Below are 9,555 nucleotides of genomic sequence, written 5' to 3' on the forward strand. Positions count from 1 at the left end.
ATAGAACGAAAAACCACAGTTGGTTTCTGCTTGTAAGTATTCTGTATATCGCGCCTAAGGTAAAAATATAACCAGGTAGCCTGCATATTCCTCGCGTGGGCGTAAAAGTTCAAAAGCTTCAGGTTGTACGCCGAATGTACGCTGTGATTTTACCATTTTTTAAAAAAACTTTCATCTCTAATTCACCGTCATCACCCCGGTTGAGGTGACAAGTATGTAACCTTTTTATGACATTGGATGGCTTAGTCCTTAAGCACCAAGGTCGTTAAGGAAACGGTGAACTGATTTCCTAACGAATAAAATTTATTGGCGCGGCAATCGTAATGTGGCGTAGCAAACCGCAAATCTTTAGCAAGCAACTGACGAGCCTCTCCGCGAATGTCTTAGAAATATTCACATAATATTAATCAAACATAAGTAGTGTTCAATAAACTTTACAGAGATTACACAAATGGGCACACAAGTGTTGCTGACCGCTAAAACTCACCCATATCCTTTCGAACTGCGGCAGCGGGGATTCTGCTCGTTCCCAGCTCAAAGCTAGGTTTGAACCCCACCTTCGTGTTTCCTTCCTTCACAAATGCATGTGAATAGGACCTGAGCGAATGACTATATCACTAATCGATGATAATTTTAGTTCATATTTTTGTTACTTTTTGGGGCAGTGAGTTAAGTTTTTGAAGCTGCACTTTAAAAATGATTTCATAACTAAAATAATAGGATCTAGTGATACTTCACGGCTGTTTAGATATAACTATGTATTATTACGTGACTTACACTCAAAACAATCCGTTAGTTTTAACAGAAAGTCTGTTATCAGAGTGATATATTACTTCTCTATAACATAATACCGTGTCATATTCAACATTTTCAGTCTCATAGAATCTTTATGTTCAATAAACAGAAATTTGTGCTGTGTTTAACAGAATAATCTGCTGCAATAACATAATACATTCTAGCATAACTCAGTCAACCGATTTTCTGACAGATTTAACAGGTTATTTTTTTGAGCATACATGAACTTTAAGGCGTTGTAAGAGTATATTCTGTAATGATCTTAACGTTACAAAACATAAGGTATCACTGAACCGAAATGTTGAAAAATAAATGTAAATGAAAGCATTCAACTATATTTTTGGCTAAACAGATAATGTGAGCATAAATGATGTAGCGACGCCAGTACCATTTAAAGAGCCGGAGAAAACTTTGCCCAAAACTAGCTTCATTTATTTTTACAATTTTTATTGTGCAATAGAATGCATTTAAACTAGGACAAAATATGGTGGCCTGTTCGTACCACATCTAAGTGATGTGACGTCAAATAATTTTTTTCAAAAGAATCTCCCCTACTTTTCTTGAACATTTTGAAAATTGCTAAATCGTTAAATAAAGCTAAAAAAGACCTTGTTGCAAAACTACGACTTTTCTCTAGGGATTAAACGCGAGGGCGTCACTTTCTTATCGTCAAGTTGCTGAGCGTGTGGTAATTACCACGTTGACGAAGTTCTCGTAAATTTAGGCTGGACGTACCGTAGTTATATGCTATCTAGCGAAAATGTACCGCAATCCGTAATTCCCACCCTGATTTCGACCTCTAGCCTTCATATTATTTATTTATTTATGTATGTATTTATTTATTTATTTGGTATTATACGCCATACTCAAGAATATTTCACATATACGAAGGTGGCCAGCATTATGGTGGGAGGAAACCGGTCAGAGGGGATTTATTGGTTAACTTTGCAATTGCAATTGGGTAACTTTAGGTTTGCCACAACTGCTCCAGTAGATACGAACAAACGTCTGTACAATCGCCGCAAATGTCACCCACGTCAAATCTGCAGAGTTGACCGCCGCACCTTTCGGTTTAGCCCACACAACTGTGTTCCAGGTCAAGGCAGAAGCACTAGGGAAGGCCGTTCCCAGATCTCATCTCTAATCCGCTAGCTCACCTGAATATGTTACTGGCCATCATCGTGTTACCACCTTCTAGTGGGTAATGTGGACAAGTCTTGATTAGAGAGCGAGTTTCCCTAGTGCTTCTGCTTGATATGGAGCGCAGTTGTGGTGACGCGTGTGCTGAATTTAAAGGTGGGGATCAACTTTCAACTTTAATTTACAGGGTAACATTTACATCGATGGTACATACGTCAGTTTAGTATCCGTTCGAGCAGTTACCCCAGCACTATAGATGTATCTTCGAACCAGGGTCACGTTTCACAAAAGATTAGTTCAGTAAATTGCTTAAGTACGTAGTTTTTTGCCTGGAATGTTTCTGGATAAAATTTAAGTCAAACACTTCATAAACATAGTATTAAGAAGTTTCATGTTACTGGGGCCAAAGCAGAAAGTTTGTTTACTTAGTATCTCCTGGGAGACCAGTGACAGAATATTTATCAAGTAATCTAAGAGCATGTATAGCAGTTGCGTCACTGTTTATGTATTCTGAAAAAAAAGAGGATACTTTATAACGTTGTAGCTTTTCGTAGATATATCCCTGGGGATGGTAGTGATGTCTTTGCCATGGATGTATTCCGGAAGGCTTATATTTTAAATAATTACTGTGTACTGAGCTCTTAAGGTGATGGACACTTGATGAACCTCATACACAGATGCTGCAAAATTGTGCTGCATAAATGGCTTGAATAAAAAATGCGGGTGTGACATTTACATAAGAGAACACTTGTTTTTGCAAAATTCCACGGGGAAGGGCTAACCAGTGCTAATGTCGTGAAGTGTAAGTAACTAACTGACAGAAAAATAGATTTACCACAGCTCAAACCACTGACTTTATGTCGTTAATGTGTCATCCGGGGGAAGGAATTTGGGAAAATATTGCACTGATTTCATGTCGAAAATGCATGTACTTTTCTAACTGAGTGTACAAATATCAACCATGACGTGATTCACACAGTTATGAAGTTATCACTGTCGTATTTTTATAGCACTCACTATAACTGCGTGACTTAAGGTATTTTTGGAGACTGGGTTTGCCTTGAGTCATGTAATGTTAAATTACAGCATTCCAGCCTCTAGTGAGAAACAAAAAAAAGGAAAGAAAGTGATGTGCCTGGAAATTGACCCAGAAAAAACAACATTTTGTTCTAAGGAATTGATCAAAATGACAAAAATGAAAACACAGAATCGGTTGTCCGTGACTTCCTAGCATCTGAAATGGGCTTAGACAAAGAATGAACACAAAACTTACTGACTGGTAATGTACATCGTCTACCTAAATATAATAATCCATGGACTCTCCTCTAACAATAACAATGAAACTAGTACATGTCAAGGATAATGATATGAATCTTAAACATACTATTGCTCTTCGTAGAAAGAAAAAGAGCGTTCGAACCACCTGAACTAAAGATAGATAGGGTTAGGCTGGGCAATGTAGCATAAAACCTCCGGACATCTCAGGGCAAACAAATCAGGATAAGGGTGGCAGACACAACTGTGGCATAGAACCACGGAAAAGCCATACAGGATAAGATACATGTGCTATTATGGGAATCTTTATTGTACATGTATCTTTGATACAGTCATGGTGATTATAGAAGAATTTTCCCAACAGCTACCTTCCCCAAGGGAAAACATTTGATATCTTCTCTGAAATTATCTCCCTGCAGGGATCCTGAAAATTACTGCGTAAACTACTACCAGTCATTTATGTGTAATACTTGACGAATTCTCGACAAATAATACACTGTCATCTAATTTTGTTTTGGTAGATCTCTGTGTAACACGTTCATAACCTGAATGCATTACCCAGTGTTTTAACTGTAGCAGTGCATAAAATGACAAACATTACAATTACCTCCCTTACCTCCTGTGGTAAATATCGGTTTAGAATTGTACAGTGTCATAAGCCATATTCCTGGTGGCCAGATATTTCATCCTCGCTTCCTTTGCAGAACACCTGACGAATGCAGAACACCTGACGAATGGAGAACATCTGAGGAATCTTGACCAAATCCCTTACCTAAATATCTATTGACAACTATACACAGTTTCATACGTCACATATGCATATGGTGGGCGGATATTTCATGCCCACTTCCTCCACAGAGCACCCGATGAACCCTGACCAAATCCCTTACCTTCTGTATTTTGTAAACCATGTGTGTTATGTATGCCTGTTGAGTAACTGTCTTGTGATATGTTCAGTAAGTACTTGTAGCTGGTGTTTATGAACCCTAGCTGTGTTGTGTATGACTGCACTTGTACTTGGTGACTATCCTACTTGTATATGTCTGATAATTTCTGAGTATTATAAACATACTTACAGTAGCACACTCATCAAATACATAATAATCTGTTTTACAATTTTACTCTTTGTATGATAGCTGCGTGTATGGTGTGCTGGACATACGCATGTGGTTTGTTTACCACTGCACATAAGCCTCATGTGGTATATATGCTGATGACAGTGTATATCTAATGTCATAAGCATTCCGTGGTTGTCTCCATCTTCTTTGCATGTTGTCAAGACTAAGATATGAATCCTAGTACAGTGCCTGTATCTATCATGCCTATGCACTCTTAGTAAACATTTTATAATGCTGAATTTTATTTATTAGTATGTGGGTTACGCCATTATGACACAGCCGTTATGTCCATCAAGAATTCTACTTTGTGACCATTATGAGTGTGTAATCTTAACGTATCCCCGTGGGGTCAGTCTATTCAAATCAAAGCCAGGTTTCTTTGAAGGAAGCCCACCACGGTGCCTCTCTTGTTCTTTTTAATTATTTGCATATACGTTTGTTGTGGAATGTTATGCTGTGAACGACCCTTTTTTTGGGAGTGGCAACGCCAGCTCGTGCTCATTCAAGCATTATTCATTTCACTATGGAATACATACATGTTATCTCTCAGCTGTTTGTCACGTGCCTTGTACTGGGCTCTGCATGTGTGTGTCGTTTGCACTGAGTGTGTGCAAAACTATGATACTTGATTATTACTCTCTGTTCTCATTTGATATACCTTCCTATTATATGACAAATAATGTCTGACACGCCCACACCTTACCATTATCAACTGATAGCTCTTTTAATAGTGTTACGCCTCAATCTGAGCTAGATCTACATCCTTACAGTCCTGATGACCTATTTAATATGTGTTTTAATCCTATCCAGCTCAATAATGTTAACGACTTTAATGTAGCCCACTCCTCTTCTTTCTCACAGTCGTCGTTCCTTAAAGAACTTCTTCTCCGTAATTCAGCTGACCAACTATCCTTTTTACACTTTAATGCAAGAAGCTTGCGTAAGCACTTTACAGACATTTATGTTTCCTATATGGCCTTAACTATTCTTTTTCTGTTCTTGGCTTCTCTGATTGCTGGCTTTCACCTTGTACTAATACTATTTATAAATTTCCCGACTATAACAAATTTTCTCTGCAACGTTGTACGCGAACAGGCTAGGGCCTAGCACTGCTTATATCCTCTCTCAATGAGTCTTGATCTTTGATTTATCGATGACTCTGCTTGCTGTGAACATATGTTTGTCGAGGTCTTACATGGTGGGAAAATATATCTCCTCGGTTTAGTCTACTGCCCCCCTGGTACGAATGTTAATGACTTCAAAACTAGGCTACTGTCTATCCTAGAAACATGTCGAAGCGAAGGGAAGAAATGTGTAATTGTGGGAGATTTCAATATAGATTTGCTAAAATGAGATAATCATCATCCGACAAAATCTTTTTTCGAAGTCTTGACCTCACACTACTTTTTACCCAAATATCGAAACCAACCAGGATTCAGTCCCGTTCGGCAAATCTTATAGATACTATTTTTACAAATTTCCACAAAGATTTACTCTCTGGAATTTTACTCTCTGATATAACGGACCACTTTCCAATCTTTCATATTATAAAATCAAGCCACACCAAACACCTTGCAAGTAAGCCCATTACATACAGAAAACATATTGATGATGAAATACATAATGTTGTTACAGTGGTCCAGGACACCGAGAATTGGAAGCAATATCGAACGTATAGGGACAAGCTAAACAAAACATTTCGCTATGCAAAGAAAAATTACTTTGAGGAAAATTTTAATAAACATAATAATAATAATAATAATAATATAGAAAAAAAATCACAGAAAATTCTGAACTAACTAATGGGTAGGTACAAAAGTATAAATTGCCCTCCTCCTTCAGCATAAATGGCGCTAATGAAGAGGGCGCTGAACACATTGCCCAACAATTCAACAAGTATCAATTCCCACATCCTAATCAATGACGGTAGCTTTTTAAATTACCTTTGTGCTTACAAAGTAATTCTAATTTCGCTCCTGTAACACAAACAGATGTTGAAGGTGCCATCCACATTCTTAAACCATCTGCTCATTCTGGACTTGTTACATCCCTGTCCCATTCGCCCGTATTGCTAATCTTTCATTCTCTTCAGATTTTTTTTCCTGACTGCTTTGAAGCCGCTAAAGTTACACCTATCTATAAATCCGGTAATTCTGATTTTCTGTCAAATTACCATCCCATCCTTGTTTTACCCTGCTTTAGCAAAATTCTTTGAAAAGTTAATTACAAATATGATACTTACGTATATCAACATTAACAATATTTTATACAGGAACAAGTATGGATTCAGATCCAACCACTCTACCTCTTTTGCAGCATGTTTTCTGTACGGCAAACTGAATTATGCAAAAAACTATAAACAATTTAGATTGTTCTCCTTCCTAGACTTACCCAAGGCCTTTGATACGGTCAATCACACTATACTCTTTCGAGGGGTGTCCATTGAATGGTAGTGCGCTAACCAACTGGTTAGTAGTATTCTCCATTTTATTTTATTTTATTTTATTTGCAGATGATGTGGCTCAGTTGGTTAGCGCGCTAGCGCAGCGTAATGACCCAGTAGCTTCTCACCAATGCGTTCGCTGTGAGTTCAAGTCCAGCTCACGCTGGCTTCCTCTCCGGCCGTACAATTCTCAGTCAGCAACCTGCGGATTGTCGTGGGTTTCCCCCGGGCTGTGCCCGGGATCCTTCCACCATAACACTGGCCGCCGTCGTTGAAGTGAAATATTCTTGAGTACGGCATATAACACCAATCAAATAAATAAATCCATAAATTTGCAGATGACACTAGTTATACATGTTCTTCTAATGATGTCACTGCAGCTATTAATACGGTGTCAAAACTCCACACTTGGTTTTGTATAAACCATTTGTTCTGGAATGTAAGCAAAGCTAAACTCATGTTAATTCGGCCGGCAACAAAACTAAGGCAAACTTTGCTTCCTCAGCTTACTATTCTTGGTGTAAAGAATTGAAAGAGTTTCTAAACTTAAATTTAAAAAAAAAAATTAATAAACTTAATTGGATAGACCATGTTAAATATATCTGTTCCGGAGTGTCATGAAACAAAGGGGTACTAAACCATATAAATCATTGTGTAACCAAAGAAAACCCCCCAAAACATTACACATCCTTTATTATTCTGTAATTTATCTTTATCTTTCTTATGAAGTCACCATCTGGGTTAATACATTTCCCACCCATTATAATCCTTACAGCTTGCCCAGAGGCGGGCCATTCGTGCCGTCTCACTTTCTAATCGTCTTCATGACACCTCTCCTTTGTTTCGTGATATGCAAATCCCCCCTCTTTTAGATCTTAATATATTTTCTGTCATATTACTCACGTACAGATTCTTCTATCATCCAGAACAAATCCCATAAGTTTCACTAATTATACATCTTAACAGTCTACAGTCCACAATTATGTAACAAGGGGATATTTTTCCGATCTTAATAAGCCTATCTATAAATCTAATCTCTCATAGTATTAAGTGTACGGGTCCCCGGGAATTTAACAAATTGTCCGTCATCAAAATTTCTCTTTAAATCTAAGCTTAAATCATACTTGGTCAACAATCGAATAACTGCCAGTGACGTACAGTGATGTAGGCCTAAAACACTATTCATAGCACACGTGTTTTTGTTATTTCACAAAATCCCGCTACAACATGTAACTCCTTCGTGTATATGATATTTATGGATGTGTGTTATCTGTGTCTACAAAGTTGACTTTTCCTTTTTTTTCATTTGTACTGAATTGGTGAATAAACAAATCAAATCAAACAAACGAAATTTCTGACTCGAGTTTAATAAATGTGACACTACAGGGCCAAGATTGGGAGATTCTGTTGGTCCCACAAATGGAACATCGAAAAACACAAAACTATGCCTATACAAAACTATACTATACAAAAAATACAAAACTATGAATCAGCGAGATTATTTTTTTTATCTTGTGTCTCTTTACAGAAGCTTGAAGAAACTTAAGGATGTGAAGTAAGTCATTCGTCCTGAGAATAAAGCGCGATATTTCTGTGCAGAATGACACATACACCTTCGTTACACAAAACATATATCCCTCGCCACACAAAACAGTTCATTTTCGGAACTACACTTACTGACCAAAAGTCGGGTGAATTTTTTTACATCATCATCTACACAATTTAAACTAAGTAGCAGATAATTGTTTTTAGTTTACGAGTATGATTATCAAAAAGAAGGCTTTGAGGAGTAGAGCGGAAATCAGTGACGACACGAGTGCGCAGCGTGCATGTTTACAGTACGTATTTGAGAAAGCCAGCTGAAACGCGCCTAAACAAACCAGACAAAAACATTAAAAGACTTCAATGGCAATATTTTGACGTAGCAATTAGAAATAAAACTGATCACAGAATTTCCAAAGTATCTATAGCTATGCTGTCAACATACCTTAGAGGTTTGCCCCCAATGCAGACGACAAAGACGGCCGCGTGTCCAAAATCCAGGTAGCCTTCTAAAAATTGAAATCCCCTTGTACATGTAATATAATAACAAACATGCACAAGCAGTAAGAATTTTTTTCAGTGTAATTTATGCATAAAATTGTTATGAAAATGATGCTAAAATGATCTGATTATGTCATTACAGATGTAAGCTTCATAAACTCTGCAGATTATTTCTGTACAACCCATAGTTCTCTCAGAATGTTTCATGATATTGATTGCAGACGCGGGTGAAAAGGTTGAAGAATTAAGTAATTTTAATATTTAAAATTTCGTTTCTTGCTTATATGTGTTCGGTCAGTTGGAGATTTTTCCGTCAGTTGCCACTCTAACCGCCTCTATTATGATTTACGGAATTATATCGTCAACATTCCCTGTAGCTGTGTTTGCATGAACTCTTCAACTGAAGACACACAGGAACTACTAGGGTAAACAATAATTACAAAGAACATACAGACAGAAATTTTGGTACTATAATATATCTTGATTAACACTTCTATCTTTTAGAACTGCTATGGAAGACGGATGTGGCTACTCGCTTTCTCTAGCCGGGCGTTTTAATAATCCGCGTGTCAAGAACTCGAGAAGGCCACAACAGCTAAAACACGCGAAATTGTAACATTTTCTTGTTTTCTCTACTCTAAAAAACACGAGGGTCGAAAACTCTAGAATAAGGCAGGACAGAAAGGGCAAGTTTTCCGTGAGTTCTTACCTTCTCTTACCCTTAAATCATTCAAGAACATT

The sequence above is a fragment of the Liolophura sinensis genome, chromosome 9 (genome assembly GCF_032854445.1).
Source record: "Liolophura sinensis isolate JHLJ2023 chromosome 9, CUHK_Ljap_v2, whole genome shotgun sequence".
In the NCBI taxonomy this organism is placed as follows: domain Eukaryota; kingdom Metazoa; phylum Mollusca; class Polyplacophora; order Chitonida; family Chitonidae; genus Liolophura; species Liolophura sinensis.